We start from the raw sequence: 14,141 nt of genomic DNA on the forward strand, positions 1-14,141 counted from the left end.
ATCCCCGAGGCTCGCAATCGCGCTTCGAAGCACAGCAACACCTCAGCATTTTATAACACCACAACGCGCCAAAAAAATCACTTCACGAACCCGATTATAGACGCGCGCACCGCGTTTCGCAACTCAAGGACAAACCACGCCGAAGTCGTAGGCCCCACATTTCAATGAACTTTTTTTCGAGCCGCGCAACTTCCCGTAATCTGGCACCAATCTCAAACCATATCCCCGCGTTAACGTCACTGTTCAGAGCCACAACAGATAGAATGAATAGACTGGAACCCAGCTGATAGCGTAACATAAAACAGGGAAAATATCGGCGATGCGCACTGAGCGCGTTGGTAGCAGCCAGATCAGGCGGCGGCCATGTTTGTTGCCACAGCGATGCCTAATCGAGAAGGCCGTTTCAACGAACCCGGACTTCCGGGAAAGCGAATCGAGTTTTAGAAGCTATCGCTTGCTTCGTTTCAGTCTTTATATTTGTGCCATTTCTGTGTTTGCGATTGACCGACGATAAAAGCGGTGACCGGGATGCGGCCGGGAGGCTTTCGTTCCCTCCGAAACTGACATGAGCATCAAAATCCGTGCCGTTGAGGCTCTTCTGGAGCAGTTTGGCGCAATTTTCGCCATTTTCGTGCTTTTGGAGCAGCTTGGCGCAGGAAAATGGAATTGTATCAAAAATGCGCAATATGCGCACCTGTCTCACCACTGTACTTATGATACAGCTATAATATTTTGCAGGTACATTCTTTGGGACCTGTAGACTGCAAATAAAATTAATACAGAAAATTGATTTTTTGACAAATTTTCGGTCCTCAAGACCCCCTCAAAATCTTTGAAGCTGTCATAAAAATTTTGGAATTTGTTAGCACCAGGAAACTAGTCTGTAAACAGGTCCTTTGACACAGCGGTTCCTTCTCACAAGGGCTTCAACGTAACAAGAGCATGTTTGTCCCACAAAAACCTGCCTCGACTTGTGACAGTGATGGGTGATGTTTATGGAAATAATCTGGGTGTTTGCAACAAGTGAGGGCATCATGAGCTGACAACCTGAGGTTGCCCAGTGCTTCATGTTCAGATGATATACGAAAATGGTATAAATCAGTGGCTGGCGACCTGCAGCCCATGGGGCGGTATTGATTGATTGATTGATTGTGGGGTTTAACGCGCCGACGCAACGCAGGCGATGAGGCGCGCCATAGTGGAGGGCTCCGGATTAATTTTGACCACCTGGGGATCTTTATGTGCGCCGAAATCTCGTACACACGGGCGTTTTTGCTTTTCGCCTCCATCAGAAAAGCGGCCGCCGCGGCCGGGAATCGAACCCGCGACCTCGTGCTCAGCAGCGCAACGCCTTAGCCACTGAGCCACCGCGGCGGGTATGGGGCGGTATTATGCGGCTCCAGGCACAATGGTGGCCCCCTCCTCCTCCCCTTGTCGCTTACTGCCTCAACGCAGACATGACAGTTTCGACCTCAAATGGCATGAAAGCTCGTTACATTCGTGATTAAAATAAACATGCTCATGATTCTTAGTCTAGGTCTGTATACTATTTTCAATTTTCCAAAACTTTTAATTTGCCTGCAATTTTTTATTTGCCCCCCCCCCCCCAACCAATGCGCCCTCCGGCTCACTCCTAGTCGGCTTCATGTAACGACTCTCCGCCTGAAAAAGTTGCCAACCCCTGCTATAAACTATCATTCAGCAAAAGTTGCAAATAATTTTTAACCTGTCCCTACTTGTTCAATTCGAAGTTAATGGAAATAAGTAAGGTCTCTCCTTTGCATGCATCACGCAAGCGTACAAACCCATTAAACCCTTCATAATTTACGGCCCATGAAGGCTTGCTAGGGTTGAGGCTGGGGCAACAACATTCTAAGTTGAAAAAGAGGAGAATGCAAAACGGGCGAGATACATAAGACAAAGAAAAAATAAAAAACACAAGTGCTATAGTTACTCCTCATTTCTTTGCCTTATGTATTGCTTGTCTTGTGCATTTACCTTCCTTTTCACTCGTGACTACAACACATTTTTTTTTTTCATTTCAAAGACTGGGCAGCAGCTCATGGCTCTCAACAATTGTCAATGAAAACACTGGCGCCATCATTGAAGGATCAGTGTTTAAAGCAGTACTGACATGAAATGCTTGCGCTAAGTATTTTTGTGCGGATTCTAGACACGAGCATATGTACATCACACTGGCCATGGTTGCACGCACTTGTGCAGAACGACGTCAGTCCCAAAAACTGACGTGGTGCCCAAGGCAGAACAGCGCGGCCCAACAGCAGCAAGCCAACTTGGCTACATCACAGGAGCCCTGACTTCGGCAGTTTGGGGAGAGGCACACATGGCATCACACCGATGTCGATGTCGAAAGGGAATCCGTTCTGAACTTTTTTTGAGCAAGCAAAGATTGACACTGACTTAAATACTATACAGGTACAGGTTGAACTTCCTCAGGGGTATCTCATACACAAGGAAAGCTTTTTTAATCTCCGGTTTGAATTTTGTGCCAGTACTCCTTTAAGGGGCTGACTGAGTTTTTTTTTTCTTCCCCACACTATAATGTGGCAAAACCCTGTAACACACTGGAAGGGAGCAGCAAAAATACGGGCAGTCAGCACACTAGATTCAACCGCGTTGTAATGAAACCAAATCTGTGGAATCGCTGATCAAACCTTCTGGAGCTTATTACTGTTTTAAGTGCAAAACGGCATAGCCATGGGCTGTGTTCTTTCTTTAGGTGCTGGCACTAAGTAGAAGCGGACAACTGAAGCTCACGTGAGCTCTCAGGGAGTTCCGAGGGAATGCCAGGCATGATTTGTCGATAATCTTTCAACTTTAAAAGCTGCCATGCAGTTCAAGAGCCATTCCAAGAATGGTGGAACATCCCCACCATCTGCAAAACAGCCTGCCTTCATTTTATGCTGCCCTTCCCTAAGCAACTGCATTCCTGTGGGTTGTCCTTTATGTTAGCATTAGAAAATATTGCTAATTTTGACATGGAGCATTGCAATTTCTGGCTAGAATTCAACAAAACTGTCTTAATATTCAGTTATTTTGGTTGTCACCCCACCATCACTTGAATGAGATCAAGCGTCGCAAGTCCACTGTGGAAAACTAGCTGGCGAGTTTTACTCATTACATACCTGACTGAAGTTTGCATTAAAATAGGCATGAGTACTATTCCAATCTCTCAGTTGGAAAAACAAAGCCTATGAAATGTGTATTTTGAAAATATTTATTGATGCAGTTCTCTCACTATTGAGTATCATACATTTTCCCACCTCTAACTATATCAACTAAGCAGTGCACCTCAGCTACGCTGCAGTACATTAGCATTTACTTGAACGTTCAATTCAAGATCAAAAAGCCTCATAGCAGCACACAGGCTATGTAAGGCAAGCTCTGCTTTGCCACTGAGTAAAAAGGCTAGAATGAATGATATGAAAGGAATGCTTCTAGAACCTGGACCACCTACTAATATTATTGTATTTTTTAGAGCCTACATACCATTGGCCTTATTTTAGTTGTTTAAATTACAGCATAGTACTGCATTTTCAATTTAGTGTTGTGTAATAAAGTATGGGTATGGCAAGAAGCATACGCTTTAAAATTCTGCACATAGGAGTCCCCAGTGTTGAACCTGAAAAAAAGCACATGTTATAAGAAACAACAGGCCCATTTTTTTCACAATGAATATGAATGGTCAATTACCTGGATTTAATACTCTGCTGCCACAATATTGTAGAGGCCACAGACATGGCAGGGAACAAACAGTACGCTTGCACGAGCTTTGCAGGCACAGATATTGCAGTGTGCAGAGTTGTTGATAAAGAAAGATACCAAAAAAGGTGTGTATTTGTGTGTGTGTGGGGGGGGGGGGGGGGAGGGGGGTTCCTGCAGTAGTTTCTGACAAAGTTTCTGACAAAGCGTGAATAAATGCTGCTTAAAGGCCAACTGCACTCGAAATTTCGACCTCTTCAAAACCCTATTTCCGCATAGTCTGCTTAAAAAGAAAGCAACATGCAAAATACACCAGCTTAAATACGCACGTGGACGCCACAAGCGGTCAGCAAAAATTAGCAATTTTGAACCCGAAACCAACAAGAGCGCGGCCATTGCAGGGACGTTGTGGCCGTCCAGAAAGTCTGCGCGCAATCTTTATACGCGCACGGGGCAGCAAATGGTTGAAGCGTGTGCAGCAGAGCTCCACCGGTTCTCCAGCAGCGTGGCTGGCCAGAGAAAGAAGCCCCCGTCGGCTGGAGTGTCACAGACGCGTCATGACTTTTTACGCGATCCGCTGGCAGGTGCAGCGTGGTCTGTGGCAGAGCTTTTTTAAACGCTTCTGACTGATTAACGAGGCGTTTCACGGGGCTACCACTCGTGTCCCAGCTGATTCGGGGGTACTTACTAAGTATTAAGAATAAATTTGGTCAAAGTGAAATTTGAGTACAGCTGGCCTTAAAAGACATTAAAGGTTAATCTCTGTTGAACTTATGTCGCCTATATGTAGTTCTTTGCATGATTATAATTCATGTTTTATCCAGCTGCCCTCAGTGAGAAATTTTTTAAGTGCAGTCGCGAATTTCAGATCACACATCGTGAACTTGTGTGAGAAGCCGCATCTTCCAAAGTGCATCTACAATGCTATGAACTTCCTCAGAAAAAGCACCGATGAGGTTAGACACTACCATTATCATCAAACAATGCATACTCAATTGCATTTCAGACTTTTTCTCGGCACCAAGGTTTTGGCAAGTACAATTTCAATCAACGAGTCAGCACCCTACAGCTTTACAGTGCACTGGAGAGTGCATTCATGGTGAGTGACAATTGCATGCTGGGTTTGCCCATGCTGTGCACATGCCGCAAATGCACCGTGTCACACGTTGTCTTTTCCGATTCATGGCCTCTTGGTGTTATATTTTGTCATGCCAGTCCTCCTGAAAATGAATGCTATACCTACAATTTCCAGACGCGAAATTTTTTTCTACAGCATGCAGGTTGGTGTGCATTTCGTGAAGTTAACAATGTGCGAAGGCTACTTGTTCAAGCGTCACTGCACAGTTGTTGAGTACACAAACAGCCATTGTAATTACAAGATCGTCATGCAATAAACACCACAACAAAAATTGGGCCCATCTCCCCGCGAGGGGGACTCGAGTAAATGCGTCGCATAGGGGGTGGGTGTATTGCGTTAACGTTTAGTGTTTGGGAAGTTGGTGGTAGTGAATGCGTTGTATCAGCAGCTTCTTGACGTAGTTTGAATGAGTCAAGGATATAAGGCGCGTTCGTAGCCTCCCTTTCTGTGTCGGCTTTGTGGCGCAGTGGGCAGAGCATCATGTGCATTGCGTTCCGCCCGCAGGGTCGAGGGATCGAAACCAGGCGCCGGATAGTATTTTTTTTTTATATAGTGTAGGGGGAGGGGTGCGGACTACGACTACGGGCGTCAAAGAGGGTGACATCGTGAGTTACTGAAATGCTCTGCATTTAAAATATTTTGGAGACCCTGAGTGCTGCTGCCAATAGATCATCATGCCCAACTGAAGATACTTTGAATCTAGCAGCTTGCTTTGCAAGAATAAGTGCAGTCGTACACTGTTTTCAGAGCCCAGTTATTGATCCCCATACCAAGTTAGCTCTGTTCCTTTTACAGACACAAAACCAACAAAAATCGACCCTTCCCTAGTGCTACAGCTCAGCTCTGCGGGGAAAGTGAGCGCACAGCTACCAGAGTACCGTATAGGAGTCGGGTACAGCAGTCGACTGCAAAAAGCCTGGCAAGTAAAATATAGGCCCACAAACCGCGATTGAGAACACACAGCATGGTCCATTTGCGGAATGTGTACAGCAAACGCGATTTTCGCACGCAACTAGTTTTCACTCGCCTTTAACCTACTTTCTACTGCACTGTTAAACTGTGGGTTGCAAACTGTTGAACAATGAACTTACCAATTTTCAAATCAGATTAGGTGTCCGAATCAGCCACACGATACGCAGTCCAACGCAGCTGGTGGCATGTGGCTGGGGCCGTGGCTGCTCCCGCTGTCCCCCAGGAAACGCCTGCACGGCGGCACACCAATCTTTGAAAAATGGCGTCGTTCTGAGAGGGTTGGACAATTGTAGTGTATAGTCAGGCTGTCTACCAAACTGATACGTCAAAATTTCCCTAGTTTTTCAAAATTTCAATCAGTGCTTTAGCAAATTTCCATGAGCGAGATACGTTCATTCATCTGTAGGCAATCTGAAAACGTCACCTGATGCTGTCATGTTTTAGTATGCTGAACAATAAAAACAATAGTGGAAGTGAACAAATATCATACATTTATTACACTGAACTTAAATAGTTCAATACAAATACTAAGGTTGTCAGATTTACTCAATTGTAACACATATTCTTTTTTTTTTTGCAACCTGAAGTCAACCCTCGCGTTGCAATCGAATACCGAAACTAAAGTTGCCTAAAAAGTGCAATGATGCACCCAACTGTCATCAATCACTACAGTTTTGACCATTTCGCGATCATGTCAGCAAGATGTGCCAGAGGCGTTCGGATCCACCGCAAGCCAAGAACGGCTTTTTCTATTTCTTCGCTTTTTTTCTGCAGTAGTTGATGGCGTGCGCAGCATTTTCCCTTTGTTTTTGCACCCTACTGTATAGAGGCATAGGTGGCTTTCGTTGCCCTCAAGTGTTTAAGCTCCCCTTATTACGGCAACGTGTTGCACTCAGTATGACCCCCTTTTCAAGACGCGCTATTTTAATGGCTCAAGAATTGGCACTTCAGCAGCTCCCCGAAGAATCAACGTATCGACCATCTGTGGATCACAGCTCCTGCAGGAGCGCCTTTTCAGATGGGAACCCGGCCCAAAAGGTTTCCGCAGGCCTTGCTACAGCCGCCATGTCCAATTACAAAAGCTTGTTGCTGATTTCGTCACAAAACAGCGCAACGGCCTAATGGTGGTCAGTGTTGAACTGATACAGCTCAAAACAAGCTATTTCGCTTGACAGATGGGCTTCCTGTGAAGTTAAAAGAGTCACAGGTGGGCGTCTAGTCCCAGTGTTTGAAAAAAAAAATGTACTTTCCCATGCTTTCACTAGACTCACATCAGCACTTTGGCGGCTCTTGTTTCTTTTCTTTCTTGGTGCAACAAAAAGATACCCCTCGCGTTACAATCGTGGTCGCATTACAATCGAGTAAACATGGTACATGGTTGTCTTTGGGATTATTTTTGGAAGGGCACCCTTTAAAATAAGCATACACTATGTTCTGTGTGCTTTCTTTCGACTGATCTTGATCATAAGAGCAAGACTATAAGCGACAACAAAACTAAATTCTATTTGTGCCTCACTGTCGATGAGAGAGAAGCCTTGGAAGTAAAAAAAATGATTAAAAACCGTTCCGGGAACCCATGCTGGCAACAAAAAAAAGTGGACACTAAACACTGCACAATGTAAACACACCAAGTAATTGGCCAGAAGGGGGGTTGCGGCCAAAGCATCAGGGAGCAACGCCTTGCTGCCCCAACGTCTACCTAAAGTAGACAATGCATGAGAGCAAGCCAGCATGGTCTAGGCAAACATACCCATCCGTACCTTTGATGCATTTATTTTGCCAGGGCTACGGGTAACGTTCGCCCTTTCATCCCACCACAAGGCTCTCATAAAAGTCACATTACACCGTCAGATTGATTGATTGTGGGGTTTGATGCGCTGAAACTGCACATGGGCGATGCGGCATGCCGTAATGGAAGGCTCAAGATTAATTTTGACCCCCTGGAAACTTTTAACTTATGCTGAAATCCCCACACAAAGGGTGCTTTTGCTTTTCGCCTCCATCAGAAAAGCAGCCTCCGGGGACATGATCAAACCTCTAAATTTGGGCTAAGCAGCACAACACCTTAGCCACTTAGCCTTGCTGTGGGTGCGTTACAGTGTCAATGTGTCAAGCTTGTGAATACAGTAAATACTGCTTAGGTACTAACATTACCCTATAGGGCAAAGAACCAAACTTTTGACTGCTTCTGGTTTACATTGTTTTGGTACAATGTGTTTTTTTTTTACATCCTTCGCACATCTAGCCAAATATAAGTTCAATATGACGGTATTACTTGCCCATCAACATGTGCGGTCACTTCACTGGCCCAAATGAATGAAATTGTCAATTTTTATTATTCCAGAAAGCAAACTCGTGATTGTGAGTACTATGTGACTATGCTTCATTTAAAAACAGAACTCAAACTGTAAACTTTTGTCTGCACTCATTTAGGGGCACTAAAGACATTTTAAATACATGAAAAACAATATTTTTCAGTAATAAACATTAATAAACAAAAGATGGCAAAGAAAGCTTAATGGTTCAGTTTCCTTCTAGAACAACATATTTGGTTACAATCAATTTCAAATCGCTCATATGTTCATGCCACAACAACCCAGCCTGTGCGCAAAATTTAAGCACTGTGCTTAGGCATTTTGAGCAGTCACAGTATACAGTTGACATATAGAACTGCAGAATAAAGATGCCTCACTGCAGGTCCCACGAACAGTGCAGCTCAGTGGAATATGCAGAGTCTGATTTCAGAAAAAGGGCTGGGTGTGCTCAAATGCAAAAAAAAGAAGCAAGGCAAAAAAGTCAATCGAGAGCTCAATTCACAATTAAACTTCGAAAATACCTTGGGGATCCTGCATGGATACTCACCATAACCTTACCATTATTTTTGTTTTGCTTGAGTCATGGCAAAACGGCTGATTAACTGACCACTAGCAAGGAGCCCATGTAAACTCAGCGCATAGATTGCGACAAAAAGATGTCAGGACTCTGTATTCAAAGAAAAGAGCAGTTAGTGTACTCATTCTGCCTTCCTGTGTGCACAAGAGGTTCAGCTTAACTAGATAACATTCACTGGAAGCATGTAGGATGTGCTGCCAGAAGTGTCTGCTAAGAGCGCCATCACCCCACTGGCGCAGCATCCAACATGCAATGAATAATGCTCAATGCAACACTAATACAGAAGGGTTGATAGGTATAGAGAGGTGATCACTGTCGATATACATGCGGATGTGATATGCTCCTGTCAGTTACCCCTGGTGCAGCTACATAGCCCTGATGCAGTTTGGTTGCAGCTTCAGCGTCAAAATTACTTCTTGCAGCACAGGTACTGCACCTGCAAGACCTTGTGCTTGCTCACATTACAAGCATAACGACATAACAGCTACCCAGCCTCAAGCAGATGTTGAAGGACTCTCAACGCACAAAACCTGGTTTGCATGCCCCAAAAAATATAAAACAAGAATTCACTTACAGCACAAAGAAAGGGCAACAGTCAACATAATTGAAATGTCTTAAACATGCAAAGGATCCTACCACTGAAAGGGCTACATACTACTATTATTCCTGTGGTAACGCAAGAACGCACTTCCACAAGTTAGGTGGGCATAAATTCGTGCTGTAAAGGACCTACAGCACTCAAACACAAACTCAGATGTCCAGTTCTATTTCTGGGTTCATATATGGGTCACATAAATGCAGTAAGTACCTGTATTGCTTTTCATCTTGCCACACAGCCCACCTCCTGAAGCTACAGCCACTTTTAAATGAAAACATGGCAAAGAAAAGTTGCATAAGCATAAACATCCTTACCAGCCAAAGTTAAAAGCTCACCGTACACTACACATTCGGAGAAGTAAGCACACTCATTCAATGACTGCTTTGTTGTCAAGACAGCTATGTTGACCAACCTAACAACAGAATTGATGAAGGGTGCTTAAAACCAATGCTGAAATAAATGGCTTGAAGGGATTAAGAGTTGCGATGAAAGCGTAGATAGCGTTTACCGCAATGTGTAATATACTCAGCCGAGGTGCTCCTGAACTACGAATTGCTTAAAGAAAACAAATAGTTTCCGAAGAAACAGAACCGGGAAAGCCATTAGGAAAGGTTTTCAGCCAGTAACCAGGCGAAAAGAAAATGGGAAAACACTTCTATTGCCAAGCTCACATTTTCAAACTATTCTCGTGTTCCCTTTTTTCTCAAGGCAAGCTTCACCTCCGATAAGTTGAGCAGTCGCACATTGTATTTTGCCTTGTTCGAAGTGGCACAGCTATCGAAATAAAAGGAAAATGCGATGAAACCGTACAGCCGCATCTATACACACAGCTCGCGGAATAAAAACCCGCATACGGTACAAAACACCTCGATTCATCACGATGTCATCAAGAGCACCGGCGATTATTTCAAACTTCCCACCACCTGTTAGTCAGCAACGCTAGACATATTCAGCAGCGCCAGTAAATTGCATTTACTTTGCACGAACCACGCCGTGAGACTGAAGCGGAAGCGGGATATCAAGCCATAACACGCTTCTGGCACCGACCTTTAGTCGCGCAAGAAACGGCCCAGCAAAAATGAACTTACCGAACTTCTTTGTCCCGGCACAGGAAAACGCCGCCGTTCGTCGATCGTTTGCAGCAGCATTTCAGCTTATCCTTAACCCCTCACGTGTTTCCAAAGTTGCAAGCAGGCTTTATCCACAAGCGCGCACACATGTTACGACGGTATTTCGCACAGAAAACACGAATTACAACACGGACAACGCACATGGGCCGCCAACCACGCCGTCAACAGTCGGCCATGGCTTGTGTATTCGCACGTCACGTGCGAACAATAGTTATGTTTAGCTCGCACGCCGCGTGGGAACAAATTTTATTTTTAGTTAGCACGCCGCGTGCCAACAATCAATAAAAATTGCAGAACATCATGAACTTCTCAACATTTTGAAGCCACAGTTAGGTAGGATTAAATAGAACAACAAACTTTGGAATGTGAAAGATGGACCAAAATTTTGTTGTTTTGGTGTCAGCTTGCTGAATCTGTATTGTGCTGTGTTAGTGGAAAGAATTTGGCAGGTGTTTTCGCCAATGGCGCCCCGCGGTCGTCTTATTTATGTACTTTATGCACAGGACCATTAAATTTGTGGATAGAGGGATAGGGGAACTTGTAAACCAGCAAGAAAGGGGGACCGCTCCTGCACCACACTTTAGTGGAACCAGTTATAACGACAGGGACAATAGATGTTACGTGAGGAACTAAAGGCCCAACCACATGCACGCGTAAAACCGACGTACTCGCGCAACGACGTAGGAACCGGCGTACTCTGGCGTACGCCATAGGGGCGCTCTGTCCGGCCAACCATAGAGTTTCTCACTAGCTTACTTAGAGTGGAATCTGTCGCTAGCAGAGGCATTTTTTTTAACCTGCAGCGGTGCAGGTCAGTGCAGTGCAGTGCGGACCAGTGCAGTAAGGTCATGACGTCATGCTTCACTCGGCGTTTATCCAATCAAACGAGACGAACCGTCGTCTGCTGGAACAGCAGACGACGACAATAAAACTGCGCCACCGCAGACATTTTTCAATGCAATAAAAAAAATGCAATCATTTTAAAATTGCTTTTTGGTTGTAGTTAACGAAATACATCCACAAAACACACATTTACAGACCTCACCCTCATCGTGCGTTATAAAAAACCGAATGTGTCATCTCAGAGAGCAAACATGGATGCTGTGAGAGCCCTCGCCGCAGAACTTCTCGACGACAGTTCTTCGTCTGACGAAGAGTCGGGCTCCGAAACAACCATGCTAATGCATGAGATGTCCTTGTTGCTGTACAGGGTGCAACGCAACCGAGTGCCCCTGTACGTGGAAACGGTGGTACCGCGCTACATGGACTTCGAGTTCCAGCGACTTTTCCGGCTACCGCGCGACGCGGCCAGGCACCTCATCGAACGTTTCGAGGCGTCTCCTTTTTACCCCAAGGCAGTGCATGGAAGACCGCGAATGTCGGCCGAGAAAACATTTTTGATTGGGCTGACGTATTTGGCCACGCAGATGACGATGAACCATATCGCCGACAAGTTTGATGTGGCCGAGTCGTCGGTACAAAACAGCCTCAACCGCCTGCTGGACTTCCTCTTCAGCATTTCAGAGGAAGTTATCCGCTGGCCGACAGAGACCGAGCGCGAGCGCAGCTTCCAGGCTTTCCGCACCATGGCAAAGACGAAAAGCGGCAAGCAGGGGTTGCCGAACGTCATCGGCTGCATCGATGGCTGTCACATCGAAATACCGAAGCCAGCGGTGTCCGAACACTCGTACTACAACCGCAAGAAATACCACTCGGTCCTTCTGCAAGGAATCTGCAACGAACGGAAAGAGTTCGTCGACGTGTTCGCCGGCTACCCCGGATCTGCGCATGATGCCCGGGTCCTCAAGAAAAGTTTCTTTTATGAGGACGCTGCTGCCAAGTGTGAAGGTGAGCGCTAGATATTGCTCTGTTGAACTGAAGAAAAGGGTAGAAAGCAAGACCATTAAGTTGCGTAGGAACGTGCGTGCGTGCGTACGTTTGCGTACATATATGTGACGAGGGTTCGACAGTCCTCTGTGCCGGATGGCGAAAAAATGGGGAACAGCTCAAGGGGGGAAACTAGATGTATATATATAGCAACCGAGAAGAAACTCATATTTTTTTATTATTGAACCAGAAATAGGCAAAATTTAATTCTATAGCTAGAAATTAAGTTTTTAGCTCATTTTTGCCTGGATTGAGATTTCGTTCCGGCTTGCCGCTATTACTTCCAGGGAGCATTTGTCAGTCCAGCTCTAAGCAAAAAACTCTGCAAGCTGGAAATAATCGTCTCTAGCTAGACTAAGAATATTTCTAGTTTCAAGCTGTAGATTCCAGCTAGAATCTGCAAATGTAGACAGAAATGAAGCTGGAAAGTATGTTTTGTTGCTAGGAATGCGCTTCACAAGTTTCACGGGGGAAACATGGGAAAATTTAACGGGAGCATGAGCTGCTGTAAACACACGCCCCCTATGTAAATTGACGTTTTTTTTTTTCGCAAGATTGATGTCACTTGTGTCCAACTTATTTTGGTTCTCTTGCATGGTCAACAAGCATGCATGCGTGTCGCTCAAAGCTCCATTATCTTTGGTTTAGGCACTCCCACACGCTCTAGCCTCCGTAAGCCTTCCTTATAAGGAGGGGCTAAGGAGGCTAGAGTGTACCTAACCGTTTGATAAACAGTTTGTAAAAATCATAACTGTTATGTCAACTTTTTTATTTGAGTAGAAAAAAAATAAAATAAACATATATTCAAGTATGCGGCAAACGTAGGTCTTGTTAAAACTCGACTATTGTACTGGTTAGTGTTTGTGTGTAATCCTCCTCAGCACTGTGTCAGTGCTTTGGCACGCTAAATTACTTTTGCTGAAGACATGACGTGGAAAAGTTGATGCTAGCTTTAATGTTTTGTTTCCAGCTGCTTGCTCACTGTCTTTCTAGCTTCATCGATCCCTGAATAATAATTCGAACGCAGCACTTGCCAATGTTCAACAGTGTGCTGCACGTACAGTGTAAGGTTCGATGTAAAAAATAGCACAACAGCATTTTTTTCTTTTTGAACATGGGTACAGGAGCCATATATGCAGAACAATAACTCAGTGGGGTGTTTCGAAGGTTTTTCTTGCGCGCAGCATTGATGAGGGTCATTACACAGCTTCGTTCTTTTTTGTCATTCGGCTTCCAGAAATGCTTATACATATACTGCAGTTTCATGCGTGATGTGCTTGCACATGTGTAACGCAGGTGGCTACCTCCTTGGCGATTCAGCGTACCCTCTGCTGCCCTGGCTCCTTCCCCCGTACAAAAGTACAACAAGAAGGCTCGCAAAGCACGAAGAGGATTTCAACAGGCTGCACAGCCAGCAAAGGGTCACCATTGAGGGTGCCTTTGGTCTCCTGAAGAATCGCTTCCGGAGGCTGTTCTACGTCAACGCACTGTCGATCAAGCAAGCCGTTCTTATCATCATTGGGAGCTGCGTGCTGCACAACCTCTGCATACGCACCAGTGACGACGACAACACCAATCTGCCCAGAGCAGGGCTGGATGTTCCTCTTCCCGACGACGACAGCGACCTTCAGCCCTGTGCGGGAGACCTCAGGGACGAAATAGCCCTCAGTTTGTAAGGTCCACTCAAACCACCGTGCTTTACGCACGCAGTGTCATACACAGCATCGTGCGTACGCATAGCAAACCACTGCGTTGTACGTACCTTTTGTACACGCATGGTGCTAGGAGAGATTGTCGTGTT

The 14,141-nt window shown here is 45.2% G+C and overlaps 1 protein-coding gene across 1 annotated transcript in view; it reads right to left on the reverse strand.

The window, feature by feature from the left end:
- The window catches only part of LOC144164247 (uncharacterized), a 30,372-nt gene extending 19,752 nt beyond the window's left edge, over positions 1-10,620 (reverse strand). The window contains exons 1-2 of the mRNA XM_077694761.1: positions 10,412-10,620; positions 5,953-6,063 (exon numbers count right to left, since the gene is read on the reverse strand). The gene's annotated coding sequence lies outside the window, so the exon portion shown is untranslated. The remainder of the gene's footprint in view (positions 1-5,952; positions 6,064-10,411) is intronic.
- Positions 10,621-14,141: the final 3,521 nt, after the last annotated feature.

The sequence above is a fragment of the Haemaphysalis longicornis genome, unplaced genomic scaffold (genome assembly GCF_048455015.1).
Source record: "Haemaphysalis longicornis isolate Haplotype H1 unplaced genomic scaffold, Haemaphysalis longicornis Haplotype H1 scaffold_13, whole genome shotgun sequence".
Classification (NCBI taxonomy): domain Eukaryota; kingdom Metazoa; phylum Arthropoda; class Arachnida; order Ixodida; family Ixodidae; genus Haemaphysalis; species Haemaphysalis longicornis.